Raw genomic sequence first — 13,813 nt, 5'->3', positions numbered from 1 at the left:
ATGGGGTTAGTGTTAGGGTTAGTGAAAGGGTTAGGGTTAGGGTTACCGTAGGTATGCGTTGTGGTTAGGGTTAGTGTTAGTGTTAGGGTTAGGGTTTGCGTTACGGTTAGGCTTACGGAAAGGTTTGCATTAGGTTTAGGGTTAGGGTTAGGGTTTCGCTTAGCTTTAGGGTAAGGGTTTGCGATAGGGTTAGGGTTAGGGTTAGGTTTGCGTTAGGGTTAGGGTTAGGGTTAGTGATAGGGTAAGGGTTAGATTTAGGCTTAGGTTTGCGTTAGGGTTAGGGTTTTGTTTAGGTTTATGGTTAGGGTTAGGTTTGCGATAGGGTTAGGATTAGGGTTAAGTTTCCGTTAGGGTTAGGGTTAGTGTTAGGTTTGGGTTAGGGTTAGGGTTAGGGTTAGGGTGAGGGTTCGGTTAGGTTTGCGTTAGGGTTACGGTTAAGTTTAGGGTTATGGTTAGGGTTAAGTTTAGGGTTTAGAGTTAGGGTTAGGGTTAGGGTTAGGTTTGCGTTAGGGTTAATGTTAGGGTTAGGTTAGCGTTAGGGATAGGGTTAGGGTTAGGGTTAGGGTTACGTTTGCATTAGGGTTAGTGTTAGGGTTAGTGTTATGGTTAGTGTTTAGGTTTAGGGTAAGGGTTAGGGTTAGGGTTAGCGTTAGGGTTTCATGGTTAGGGTTAGGGTTATTGTTAGGGTTAGATTTAGGGTTAGGGTTTAAGGTTAGGGTTAGGGTTAGGGTTAGGTTTAAGTTAGGGTTAGGTTAGGGTTAGGTTTAGGGTTAGGGTTAGCGTTAGGGTTAGGTTTGCGTTAGCGTTAGGTTTAGGGTTAGGGTTAGGGTTAGCGTTAGGGTTAGGTTTGCGTTAAGGTTATTGTTAGGGTAGGGTTAGGGTTATGGTTATGTTTGCTTTAGGGTTAGGGTTATGTTTAGGTTTAGGTTTAGGGTTATGGTTGTGTTATGGTTATGATTAGGTTTGCGTTAGGGTTAGGGTTAGGGTTAGGGTTAGGGTTACGTTTAGAGTTAAGGTTAGGGTTAGATTTGCGTTAGGGTTAGGGTTAGGGTTAGGTTTAGAGTTAGGGTTAGGTTTGCGTTAGTGTTAGGTTTATGGTAAGGTTTAGAGTTAGGATTAGGGTTAGGTTTAGGGATAGGTTTAGGGTGAGTGTTAGGGTAAGGGTTATGGTTAGGGATAGGTTTGCGTTATGGTTAGGTTTAGGGTTAGGTTCATGGTAAGGGTTAGGCTTAGGGTTAGGTTAGGTTTGCGTTATGGTAGGGTTAGGGTTAGGGTTAGGGTTAGCGTTAGGGTTATGTTTGCGTTAGCGTTAGGTTTAGTGTTTGGGTTAGGGTTAGGGTTAGGGTTAGGTTTGCGTTAGGGTTAGGGTTAGGGTTAGGGTTAGGTTTTCATTAGGGTTAGTGTTAGGGTTAGGTTTGCGTTAGGGTTAGGGTTCGGGTAGGTTAAGGCTAGAGTTAGGGTTATGGTTAGCGTTATTTTTGCGTTAGGGTTAGGGTTGGTGTCAGTGGTAGGATTAGGGTTAGGGTTAGGGTTAGGGTTAGGGTTACGGTTAGGGTTAGGGTTATGGTTAGGTTTGCGTTAGGGTTAGGGTTAGGGTTATGGTTAGGGTTTGGGGTTAGGATTTTGGTTAGGGTTAGTGTTAGGGTTAGCGTTAGGGTTTTATGATTAGGGTTAGGGTTAGGGTTAGGTTTGAGTTAGGGTTAAGTTTAGGGTTAGTGATACGGTTAGGCTTAGGGTTAGGTTTAGGTTTGCGTTAGGGTTAGTGTTTTGTTTAGGTTTATGGTTAGGGTTAGGTTTGCGATAGGGTTAGGTTTAGGGTTAGGTTTCCGTTAGGGTAAGGGTTAGTGTTATGTTCGCGTTAGGGTTAGGGTTAGGGTTAGGGTTATGGTTAGGGTTAGGTTTGCGTTAGGGTTACGGATAGGGTTAGGGTTAAGATTAGGGTTACGTTTAGATTTAGGGTTAGTGTTATGGTTAGGGTTAGGGTTAGGTTTGCGTTAAGTTTAGGGTTACGGTTAGGGATAGATTTAGGGTTCGTTCGCGTTAAGGTTAGGTTTTGGGTTATGGTTAGGGTTAGGGTTGGGGTAAGGGTTAAGTTTGTGTTAGGGTTTGGGTTATGGTTAGGCTTAGGTTTCGGGTTATGATTATGGTTAGGGTTAGGGTTAGCTTTGCGTTATGTTTATGGTTAGGGTTAGGGTTAGGGTTAGGGTTAGGTTTGCGTTAGGGTTTGGGTTAGGGTTACGGTTAGGGTTAGGGTTAGGTTTAGGGTTATGGTTAGGGTTAGGTTTGCGTTGTGTTTAGGGTTAGGGTTAGGGTTAGGTTTGCGTCAGGGTTAGGGTTAGGGTTAGGGTTAGAGTTAGGTTTGCGTTAGGGTTAGTGTTAGGGTTATGGTTTACGTTTAGGGTTAGAGTTAGGTTTAGGGTTAGTGTTAGGTTTCCATGGTTAGGGTTAGTGTTAGTGTTAATGTTAGGGTTAGCGTTAGGGTTAGGTTTGCGTTATGGTTATGGTTAGGGTTAGTGTTAGTTTTAGGGTTAGAGTTAAGTGTAGGGTTACATTTGCGTTAGCGTTAGGGTTAGGGTTAGGGTTACGTTTGCGTTAGCGTTAGGGTTAGGGTTAGGGTTAGGTTTAGGGTTAGGGTTAGGTTTGCGTTAGGGTTTGGGTTAGGGTTATGGTTAAGGTTAGGGGTTAGGGTTTTTGTTAGGGTTAGTGTTAGGGTTAGCGTTAGGTTTTTATGATTAGGGTTAGGGTTAGGGTTAGTGATAGGGTTAGGCTTAGGTTTAGGTTTAAGTTTGCGTTAGGGGTAGGGTTTTGTTTAGCTTTATGGTTAGGGTTAGTTTTGCGATAGGGTTAGGTTTAGGGTTAGGTTTGAGTTATCGTAAGGGTTAGTGTTAAGTTCGGGTTCGGGTTAGGGTTAGGGTTAGGGTTAGGGTTAGGTTTGCGTTAGGGTTAGGGTTAGGGTTACGGTTAGGGTTAGGGTTAGGTTTAGGGTTAGGGTTAGGGTTAGGTTTGCGTTGTGTTTAGGGTTCGGGTTAGGGTTAGGTTTGCGTCAGGGTTAGGGTTAGGGTTAGGGTTAGGGTTAGGTTTGCGTTAGGGTTAGTGTTAGGGTTATGGTTTACGTTTAGGTTTAGGGTTAGGTTTAGGGTTAGTGTTAGGTTTCCATGGTTAGGGTTAGTGTTAGTGTTAATGTTAGGGTTAGCGTTAGGGTTAGGTTTGCGTTATGGTTATGGTTCGGGTTAGTGTTAGTTTTAGGGTTAGAGTTAAGTGTAGGGTTACATTTGCGTTAGCGTTAGGGTTAGGGTTAGGGTTAGGGTTACGTTTGCGTTAGGGTTAGGGTTAGGGTTAGGGTTAGGTTTAGGGTTAGGGTTAGGTTTGCGTTAGGGTTTGGGTTAGGGTTATGGTTAAGGTTAGGGGTTAGGGTTTTTGTTAGGGTTAGTGTTAGGGTTAGCCTTAGGTTTTTATGATTATGGTTAGGGTTAGGGTTAGTGATAGGGTTAGGCTTAGGTTTAGGTTTAAGTTTGCGTTAGGGGTAGGGTTTTGTTTAGGTTTATGGTTAGGGTTAGTTTTGCGATAGGGTTAGGTTTAGGGTTAGGTTTGAGTTATGGTAAGGGTTAGTGTTAGGTTTGGGTTCGGGTTAGGGTTAGGGTTAGGGTTAGGGTCAGGTTTGCGTTAGGGTTACGGTTAGGGTTAGGGTTATGGTTAGGGTTAAGTTTAGGGTTCAGGGTTAGGGTTAGGGTTAGGGTTAGGTTTAGGTTTAGGGTTATGGTAAGGTTAGGTTTGGTTAGGGTTAGTGTTAGGATTAGGGTAAGGTTTGCGTTAGGGTTAGGGTTATGGTCATGGTTAGGGATAGGGTTTAGGGTTTGGGTTAGGGTAAGGGTTAGGGTTAGGGTTAGGTGTAGGGTTAGAGTTTGGTTTGCGTTAGTGTTAGGGTTAGGGTTCGGGTTAGGTTTGCCTTATGGTTAGGTTTATGGTTAGGTTTAGAATTAGGATTAGGGTTAGGGTTAGTGTTAGGGTTAGGGTTAGGTTTAGGGCTAGGTTTAGGGTAAGGGTTAAGGTTAGGATTAGGGTTAGGTTTGCGTTAGGGTTAGTGTTAGAGGTAAGGTTAGGGTAAGATTTGCGTTATGGTTAGGGTTAGGGTTAGGGTTTAAGTTAGGTTTGCGTTTGGGTTATGGTAAAGGTTAGGTTTATGGTTAGGGTTAGTTTTAGGGTTATGGTTAGTGTTAGGGGTCAGGGTTTTGGTTAGGGTTAGTTTTAGGGTTAGCGTTTGTGTTTTATGATTAGGGTTAGGGTTATGGTTAGGGTTAGCTTTATGGTTAGGGTTTAGGGTTTGGGTTAGGTTAGGGTTAGGGTTATGGTTAGGTTTAGGGTTAAGTTTATGTTTTCGTTAGTGTTAGGGTTAGGGTTAATTTTAGGTTTAGGATAAAGGTTAGGTTTGCGTTAGGGTTACGTTTAGGGTTAGGTTTAGAGTTAGGGTTAGGGTTAGAGTTAGGTTTGCGTTAGGGTTAGGGTTAGGGTTAGGGATAGGGTTAGGGTTAGGTTTTGGGTTAGGTTTGCGTGAGGGATAGGGTTTGGGTTAGGTTTATGGTTAGGGTTAGGTTTGCGTTAGGGTTAGGGTTAGGGTTAGGTTCGTGTTATGGTGAGGGTTAGGGTTAGGGTTAGGGTTAGGTTTGCGTTAGGGTTAGGGTTAGGGTTATGGTTAGGGTTAGGGTTAGGTTTGCGTTAGGGTTAGGGTTAGGGTTAGGGTTAGGGTTAGGGTTAGGGTTAGGGATAGTGTTAGGTTTAGGGTTAGGTTGTGTTAGGGTTAGGGTTAGGGTTAGGTTTAGGGGTAGTGTTAGGTTTAGGGTTAGGTTTGCGTTAGGGTTAGTGTTAGGGTTAGGGTTAGGGTTAGTTTTAGGGTTAAGGTTAGGTTTGCGTTAGGGTTTGGTTTAGGGTTATGGGTAGGGTTAGGGGTTAGGGTTTTGGTTAGGGTTAGTGTTAGGGTTAGCGTTAGAGTTTTATCATTAGGGTTAGGGTTAGGGTTAGTTTTGCGTTAGGGTTAGGGTTAGGGTTAGTGATAGGGTTAGGGTTCGGTTTAGGGTAAGGTTTGCTTTAGGGTTAGGGTTTTGTTTAGGTTTATGGTTAGGGTTAGCTTTGCGATAGGGTTAGGTTTAGGGATAGGTTTGCGTATTGGTAGGGTTAGTGTTAGGTTCGTGTTAGGGTTAGGGTTAGGGTTAGGGTTAGGGTTAAATTTAGAGTTATGGTTAGGGTTAGATTTGCATTAGGGTTATGGTAAGGGTTAGGTTTAGTGTTAGGGTTAGGTTTAGGGTTAGGTTTAGGTTTACTTTAGGGGTAGGGTTATGGTTATGGTTAGGGTTAGGGTTTAGGATTTTGGTTAGTGTTAAGGTTAGTGTTAGGCTTAGGTTTAGGGTTAGGTTAGGTTTGCGTTAGTGTTAGGGTTAGGTTTAGAATTAGGGTTAGGTTTAGAGTTAAAGTTAGGGTTAGATTTGCGTTAGGGTTATGGTAAGGGTTAGGTTTGGTTAGGGTTAGGGTTAGGATTAGGGTAAAGTTTGCGTTAGGGTTAGGGTTATGGTTATGGTTAGGGATAGGGTTTAGGTTTTGGGTTAGGGTTAGGGTTAGGGTTAGGGTTAGGTGTAGGGTTAGGGTTAGGTTTGCGTTAGTGTTAGGGTTAGGGTTATGGTTAGGGTTGGGGTTAGGTTTGCGTTATGGTTAGGTTTATGATGAGGTTTAGAGTTAGGATTAGGGTTAGGTTTGCTTTAGGGTTAGTGTTAGAGTTAAGGTTAGGGTTAGATTTGCGTTAAGGTTAGGGTTATGTTTAGGGTTAAGGTTAGGTTTGCGTTTGGGTTATGTTTAGGTTTAGGATTAGGGTTAGGTTTGCCTTAGGGTTAGTGTTAGAGTTAAGGTTAGGGTTAGATTTGCGTCAGTGTTAGGGTTACGGTTAATGTTAGGGTTAGGGTAAGGGTTAGGTTTGCGTTAGGGTTATGTTTAGGTTACGTTTAGAGTTAGGGTTAGGGTTAGGGTTAGGTTTGCGTTAGGGTTAGGGTTAGGGTTCGGGATAGGGTTAGGGTTAGGTTTAGGGTTAGAATTAGGTTTGCGTTAGGGTTAGGGTTAGGGTTAGGTTCGGGTAATGGTTAGGGTTAGGGTTAGGGTTAGGTTTGCGTTAGGGTTAGGGTTAGGGTTATGGTTAGGGTTAGAGTTACGTTTGCGTTAGGGTTAGGGTTAGGTTTAGGGTTAGAGTTAGGGTTAAGGATAGGGTTAGGTTTAGGTTTAGGTTTCCATTAGGGTTTGGGTTAGGGTTAGAGTTAGGGTTAGGGTTAAAGTTAGGGTTAGGTTTAGGGTTAGGGTTAGGTTTTCATTAGGGTTAGTGTTAGGGTTAGGTTTGCGTTAGGGTTAGGGTTAGTGTTAGGGTTAGGGATAGTTTTGTGTTAGGGTTAGGGTTAGGGTTAGGTTTAGGGTTAGGGTTAGGGTTAGGGTTAGGGTTAGGTTTAGGGTTAAGTTTAGGTTTGTGTTAGTGTTAGGGTTAGGGTTAATGTTAGGGTTAGGGTTAGGGTTAGGGTTAGGGTTAGGGTTTCGCTTAGCTTTAGGGTAAGGGTTTGCGATAGGGTTAGGGTTAGGGTTAGGTTTGCGTTAGGGTTAGGGTTAGGGTTAGTGATAGGGTAAGGGTTAGGTTTAGGGTTAGGTTTCCGTTAGGGTTAGGGTTTTGTTTAGGTTTATGGTTAGGGTTAGGTTTGCGATAGGGTTAGGATTAGGGTTAAGTTTGCGTTAGGGTTAGGGTTAGTGTTAGGTTTGGGTTAGGGTTAGGGTTAGGGTTAGTGTGAGGGTTCGGTTAGGTTTGCGTTAGGGTTACGGTTAAGTTTAGGGTTATGGTTAGGGTTAAGTTTAGGGTTTAGAGTTAGGGTTAGGGTTAGGGTTAGGTTTGCGTTAGGGTTAATGTTAGGGTTAGGTTAGCGTTATGGATAGTGTTAGGGTTAGGGTTAGGGTTGCGTTTGCATTAGGGTTAGTGTTAGGGTTAGTGTTATGGTTAGTGTTTAGGTTTAGGGTAAGGGTTAGGGTTAGGGTTAGCGTTAGGGTTTCATGGTTAGGGTTAGGGTTATTGTTAGGGTTAGATTTAGGGTTAGGGTTTAAGGTTAGGGTTAGGGTTAGGGTTAGGTTTAAGTTAGGGTTAGGTTAGGGTTAGGTTTAGGGTTAGGGTTAGCGTTAGGATTAGGTTTGCGTTAGCGTTAGGTTTAGGGTTAGGGTTAGGGTTAGCGTTAGGGTTAGGTTTGCGTTAAGGTTATTGTTAGGGTAGGGTTAGGGTTATGGTTATGTTTGCTTTAGGGTTAGGGTTATGTTTAGGTTTAGGTTTAGGGTTATGGTTGTGTTATGGTTATGATTAGGTTTGCGTTAGGGTTAGGGTTAGGGTTAGGGTTAGGGTTACGTTTAGAGTTAAAGTTAGGGTTAGATTTGCGTTAGGGTTAGGGTTAGGGTTAGGTTTAGAGTTAGGGTTAGGTTTGCGTTAGTGTTAGGTTTATGGTAAGGTTTAGAGTTAGGATTAGGGTTAGGTTTAGGGATAGGTTTAGGGTGAGTGTTAGGGTTAGGGTTATGGTTAGGGATAGGTTTGCGTTATGGTTAGGTTTAGGGTTAGGTTCATGGTAAGGGTTAGGCTTAGGGTTAGGTTAGGTTTGCGTTATGGTAGGGTTAGGGTTAGGGTTAGGGTTAGCGTTAGGGTTATGTTTGCGTTAGCGTTAGGTTTAGGGTTTGGGTTAGGGTTAGGGTTAGGGTTAGGTTTGCGTTAGGGTTAGGGTTAGGGTTAGGGTTAGGTTTTCATTAGGGTTAGTGTTAGGGTTAGGTTTGCGTTAGGGTTAGGGTTCGGGTAGGTTAAGGCTAGAGTTAGGGTTATGGTTAGCGTTATTTTTGCGTTAGGGTTAGGGTTGGTGTCAGTGGTAGGATTAGGGTTAGGGTTAGGGTTAGGGTTACGGTTAGGGTTAGGGTTATGGTTAGGTTTGCGTTAGGGTTAGGGTTAGGGTTATGGTTAGGGTTTGGGGTTAGGATTTTGGTTAGGGTTAGTGTTAGGGTTAGCGTTAGGGTTTTATGATTAGGGTTAGGGTTAGGGTTAGGTTTGAGTTAGGGTTAAGTTTAGGGTTAGTGATACGGTTAGGCTTAGGGTTAGGTTTAGGTTTGCGTTAGGGTTAGTGTTTTGTTTAGGTTTATGGTTAGGGTTAGGTTTGCGATAGGGTTAGGTTTAGGGTTAGGTTTCCGTTAGGGTAAGGGTTAGTGTTAGGTTCGCGTTAGGGTTAGGGTTAGGGTTAGGGTTATGGTTAGGGTTAGGTTTGCGTTAGGGTTACGGATAGGGTTAGGGTTAAGATTAGGGTTACGTTTAGATTTAGGGTTAGTGTTAGGGTTAGGTTTGCGTTAAGTTTAGGGTTACGGTTAGGGATAGATTTAGGGTTCGTTCGCGTTAAGGTTAGGTTTTGGGTTATGGTTAGGGTTAGGGTTGGGGTAAGGGTTAGGTTTGTGTTAGGGTTTGGGTTATGGTTAGGCTTAGGTTTAGGGTTATGGTTATGGTTAGGGTTAGGGTTAGCTTTGCGTTATGTTTATGGTTAGGGTTAGGGTTAGGGTTAGGGTTAGGTTTGCGTTAGGGTTAGGGTTAGGGTTACGGTTAGGGTTAGGGTTAGGTTTAGGGTTAGGGTTAGGGTTAGGTTTGCGTTGTGTTTAGGGTTAGGGTTAGGTTTAGGTTTGCGTCAGGGTTAGGGTTAGGGTTAGGGTTAGGGTTAGGTTTGCGTTAGGGTTAGTGTTAGGGTTATGGTTTACGTTTAGGGTTAGGGTTAGGTTTAGGGTTAGTGTTAGGTTTCCATGGTTAGGGTTAGTGTTAGTGTTAATGTTAGGGTTAGCGTTAGGGTTAGGTTTGCGTTATGGTTATGGTTAGGGTTAGTGTTAGTTTTAGGGTTAGAGTTAAGTGTAGGGTTACATTTGCGTTAGCGTTAGGGTTAGGGTTAGGGTTAGGGTTACGTTTGCGTTAGGGTTAGGGTTAGGTTTAGGGTTAGGTTTAGGGTTAGGGTTAGGTTTGCGTTAGGGTTTGGGTTAGGGTTATGGTTAAGGTTAGGGGTTAGGGTTTTTGTTAGGGTTATTGTTAGGGTTAGCGTTAGGTTTTTATGATTAGGGTTAGGGTTAGGGTTAGTGATAGGGTTAGGCTTAGGTTTAGGTTTAGGTTTGCGTTAGGTGTAGGGTTTTGTTTAGGTTTATGGTTAGGGTTAGTTTTGCGATAGGGTTAGGTTTAGGGTTAGGTTTGAGTTATGGTAAGGGTTAGTGTTAGGTTTGGGTTCGGGTTAGGGTTAGGGTTAGGGTTAGGGTCAGGTTTGCGTTAGGGTTACGGTTAGGGTTAGGGTTATGGTTAGGGTTAAGTTTAGGGTTCAGGGTTAGGGTTAGGGTTAGGGTTAGGTTTAGGGTTAGGGTTATGGTAAGGTTAGGTTTGGTTAGGTTTCGTGTTAGGATTAGGGTAAGGTTTGCGTTAGGGTTAGGGTTATGGTCATGGTTAGGGATAGGGTTTAGGGTTTGGGTTAGGGTAAGGGTTAGGGTTAGGTTTAGGTGTAGGGTTAGAGTTTGGTTTGCGTTAGTGTTAGGGTTAGGGTTCGGGTTAGGTTTGCCTTATGGTTAGGTTTATGGTTAGGTTTAGAATTAGGATTAGGGTTAGGGTTAGTGTTAGGGTTAGGGTTAGGTTTAGGGCTAGGTTTAGGGTAAGGTTTAAGGTTAGGATTAGGGTTAGGTTTGCGTTAGGGTTAGTGTTAGAGGTAAGGTTAGGGTAAGATTTGCGTTATGGTTAGGGTTAGGGTTAGGGTTTAAGTTAGGTTTGCGTTTGGGTTATGGTAAAGGTTAGGTTTATGGTTAGGGTTAGTTTTAGGGTTATGGTTAGTGTTAGGGGTCAGGGTTTTGGTTAGGGTTAGTTTTAGGGTTAGCGTTTGTGTTTTATGATTAGGGTTAGGGTTATGGTTAGGGTTAGCTTTATGGTTAGGGTTTAGGGTTTGGGTTAGGGTTAGGGTTAGGGTTATGGTTAGGTTTAGGGTTAAGTTTATGTTTTCGTTAGTGTTAGGGTTAGGGTTAATTTTAGGTTTAGGATAAAGGTTAGGTTTGCGTTAGGGTTACGTTTAGGGTTAGGTTTAGAGTTAGGGTTAGGGTTAGAGTTAGGTTTGCGTTAGGGTTAGGGTTAGGGTTAGGGATAGGGTTAGGGTTAGGTTTTGGGTTAGGTTTGCGTGAGGGATAGGGTTTGGGTTAGGTTTATGTTTAGGGTTAGGTTTGCGTTAGGGTTAGGGTTAGGGTTAGGTTCGTGTTATGGTGAGGGTTAGGGTTAGGGTTAGGGTTAGGTTTGCGTTAGGGTTAGGGTTAGGGTTATGGTTAGGGTTAGGGTTAGGTTTGCGTTAGGGTTAGGGTTAGGGTTAGGGTTAGGGTTAGGGTTAGGGTTAGGCTTAGGGATAGTGTTAGGTTTAGGGTTAGGTTGCGTTAGGGTTAGGGTTAGGGTTAGGTTTAGGGGTAGTGTTAGGTTTAGGGTTAGGTTTGCGTTAGGGTTAGTGTTAGGGTTAGGGTTAGGGTTAGTTTTAGGGTTAAGGTTAGGTTTGCGTTAGGGTTTGGTTTAGGGTTATGGGTAGGGTTAGGGGTTAGGGTTTTGGTTAGGGTTAGTGTTAGGGTTAGCGTTAGAGTTTTATCATTAGGGTTAGGGTTAGGGTTAGTTTTGCGTTAGGGTTAGGGTTAGGGTTAGTGATAGGGTTAGGGTTCGGTTTAGGGTAAGGTTTGCTTTAGGGTTAGGGTTTTGTTTAGGTTTATGGTTAGGGTTAGCTTTGCGATAGGGTTAGGGTTAGGGATAGGTTTGCGTATTGGTAGGGTTAGTGTTAGGTTCGGGTTAGGGTTAGGGTTAGGGTTAGGGTTTAGTTTAGAGTTATGGTTAGGGTTAGATTTGCATTAGGGTTATGGTAAGGGTTAGGTTTAGTGTTAGGTTTAGGTTTAGGGTTAGGTTTAGGTTTGCTTTAGGGGTAGGGTTAGGGTTATGGTTAGGGTTAGGGTTTAGGATTTTGGTTAGGGTTAAGGTTAGTGTTAGGCTTAGGTTTAGGGTTAGGTTAGGTTTGCGTTAGTCTTAGGGTTAGGTTTAGAATTAGGGTTAGGATTAGAGTTAAAGTTAGGGTTAGATTTGCGTTAGGGTTATGGTAAGGGTTAGGTTTGGTTAGGGTTAGGGTTAGGATTAGGGTAAAGTTTGCGTTAGGGTTAGGGTTATGGTTATGGTAAGGGATAGGGTTTAGGTTTTGGGTTAGGGTTAGGGTTAGGGTTAGGGTTAGGTGTAGGGTTAGGGTTAGGTTTGCGTTAGTGTTAGGGTTAGGATTATGGTTAGGGTTGGGGTTAGGTTTGCGTTATGGTTAGGTTTATGATGAGGTTTAGAGTTAGGATTAGGGTTAGGTTTGCTTTAGGGTTTGTGTTAGAGTTAAGGTTAGGGTTAGATTTGCGTTAAGGTTAGGGTTAGGTTTAGGGTTAAGGTTAGGTTTGCGTTTGGGTTATGTTTAGGTTTAGGATTAGGGTTAGGTTTGCTTTAGGGTTAGTGTTAGAGTTAAGTTTAGGGTTAGATTTGCGTCAGTGTTAGGGTTACGGTTAATGTTAGGGTTAGGGTAAGGGTTAGGTTTGCGTTAGGGTTACGTTTAGGTTTATGTTTAGAGTTAGGGTTAGGGTTAGGGTTAGGTTTGCGTTAGGGTTAGGGTTAGGGTTCGGTATAGGGTTAGGGTTAGGTTTAGGGTTAGAATTAGGTTTGCGTTAGGGTTAGGGTTAGGGTTAGGTTCGGTTAATGGTTAGGGTTAGGGTTAGGGTTAGGTTTGCGTTAGGGTTAGGGTTAGGGTTATGGTTAGGGTTAGAGTTGGGTTTGCGTTAGGGTTAGGGTTAGGGTTAGGGTTAGGGTTAGGGTTAAGGATAGGGTTAGGTTTAGGTTTAGGTTTGCATTAGGGTTTGGGTTAGGGTTAGAGTTAGGGTTAGGGTTAAAGTTAGGGTTAGGTTTAGTGTTAGGGTTAGGTTTGCTTTAGGGTTAGTGTTAGAGTTAAGGTTAGGGTTAGATTTGCGTCAGTGTTAGGGTTACGGTTAATGTTAGGGTTAGGGTTAGGGTTAGGTTTAGGGTTAGGGTAGGGTTAGGGTTATGGTTATGTTTGCGTTAGGATAGGGTTAGTGTTAGGGTTATGTTTGCGTTAATGTTAGTTTTTGGGTTATGGTTATTGTTAGGGTTAGGGTTAAGGTTAGGTTTCCGTTAGGGGTAGGGTTAGTGTTAGGGTTAGTTTTAGAGTTTGGTTAAGGGTTAAGTTTAGGGTTAGGTTTGCGTTAGGGTTATAGTTAGGGTTAGGGTTAGGGTTAGGGTTAGGTTTGCGGTAGGGTTATGGTTAGGGTTAGGGTTAGGGTTAGGTTTTGGGTTAGGTTTGCGTTAGGGTTAGTGTTAGGGTTAGGTTTGCGTTAGGGATAGGGTTAGGGTTAGGTTTAGGGTGACGTTAACGTTAGGGTTAGTGTTAGGGTTAGAGTTAGAGTTAGGATTTACGTTTAGGGTTAGGGTTAGGGTTAGGGTTAGCGATAGGGTTCCATGATTAGGGTTAGTGTTAGGGTTAGCGTTAGGGTTAGGTTACGTTAAGGTTATGGTTAGGGTTAGTGTTAGGTTTAGGGTTAGAGTTAAGTTTAGGTTTAGATTAGCGATAGCGTTACGGTTAGGGTTAGGGATACGTTTGCGTTAGGGTTAGGGTTAGGGTTAAGGTTAGAGTTAGGTTTAAGGATAGGGTTACGTTTGCGTTAGGGTTTGGGTTAGGGTTATGGTTAGGCTTAGGGGTTAGGGTTTTGGTTAGGGTTAGTGTTAGGGTTAGCGTTAGGGTTTTATGATTAGGGTTAAGGTTAGGGTTAGGGTTAGCTTTAGGGTTAGGGTTTAGGGTTTGGGATTGGGTTAGTGTTAGTGTTAGGGTTAAGTTAAGGGTTAGGTTTCGGTTTGCGTTAGGGTTAGGGTTAAGGTTAGGGTTAGGGTTAGGTTTGCGTTAGGGTTAGGTTTAGGGTTAAGTTCGGGTTAGGGTTAGGGTTAGGGTTAGGGTTAGGGTGAGGGTTCGGGTTAGGTATGCTTAATGGTTACGGTTAGGGTTATGGTTATGGTTAGGGTTACGTTTAGTGTTTAGGGTTAAGGTTAGAGTTAGGGTTAGGGTTAGGTTTGCGTTAGGGTTAGAGTTACGCTTAGGGTTAGGTTTAGGGTTCGTTTGCGTTAAGGTTAGGATTAGAGATATGGTTAGGGTTAGGATTAGGGTAAGGGTTAGGTTTGTGTTAGGGTTAGGGTTAGGGTTAGGTTTAGGGTTAGGGTTATGGTTAGGGTTAGGGTTAGGGTTAGGTTTTCGTTAGGGTTATGTTTAGGGTTAGGGTTACGGTTAGGTTTCCGTTAGGGTTAGGGTTAGGGTTAGGGTTATAATTAGGGTTAGGGTTAGGGTTAGGGTTAGGGTAAGGTTTGCGTTAGGGTTAGTGTTAGGGTTAGATTTGCCTTAGGGATAGGGTTAGGGTTAGGGTTAGGGTTACGTTTGCATTAGGGTTAGTGTTAGGGTTAGAGTTAGGGTTAGGGTTTAGGTTTAGGGTTAGGGTTAGGGTTAGGGTTTCATGGCTAGGTTTAGGGTTAGGGTTAGCTTTAGGGTTTAGGTTTAAGGTTAGTATTAGGGTTAGGGTTAGGTTTAAGTTAGGGTTAAGTTAGGGTTAGGTTAAGGTTAGGGTTAGCGTTAGGGTTAGGTTTGCGTTAGCGTTAGGTTAGGGTTAGGGATAGGGTTAGGGTTAGCGTTAGGTTTGCATTAAGGTTAGTGTTAGGGTTAAGGTT

Source organism: Rhinolophus sinicus, chromosome 14 (assembly GCF_057876585.1).
Source record: "Rhinolophus sinicus isolate RSI-liver-muscle chromosome 14, RSI-T2T, whole genome shotgun sequence".
Classification (NCBI taxonomy): domain Eukaryota; kingdom Metazoa; phylum Chordata; class Mammalia; order Chiroptera; family Rhinolophidae; genus Rhinolophus; species Rhinolophus sinicus.
The sequence above is the reverse complement of the archived record's forward strand: the minus strand, read 5'-3'. Positions refer to the sequence as shown.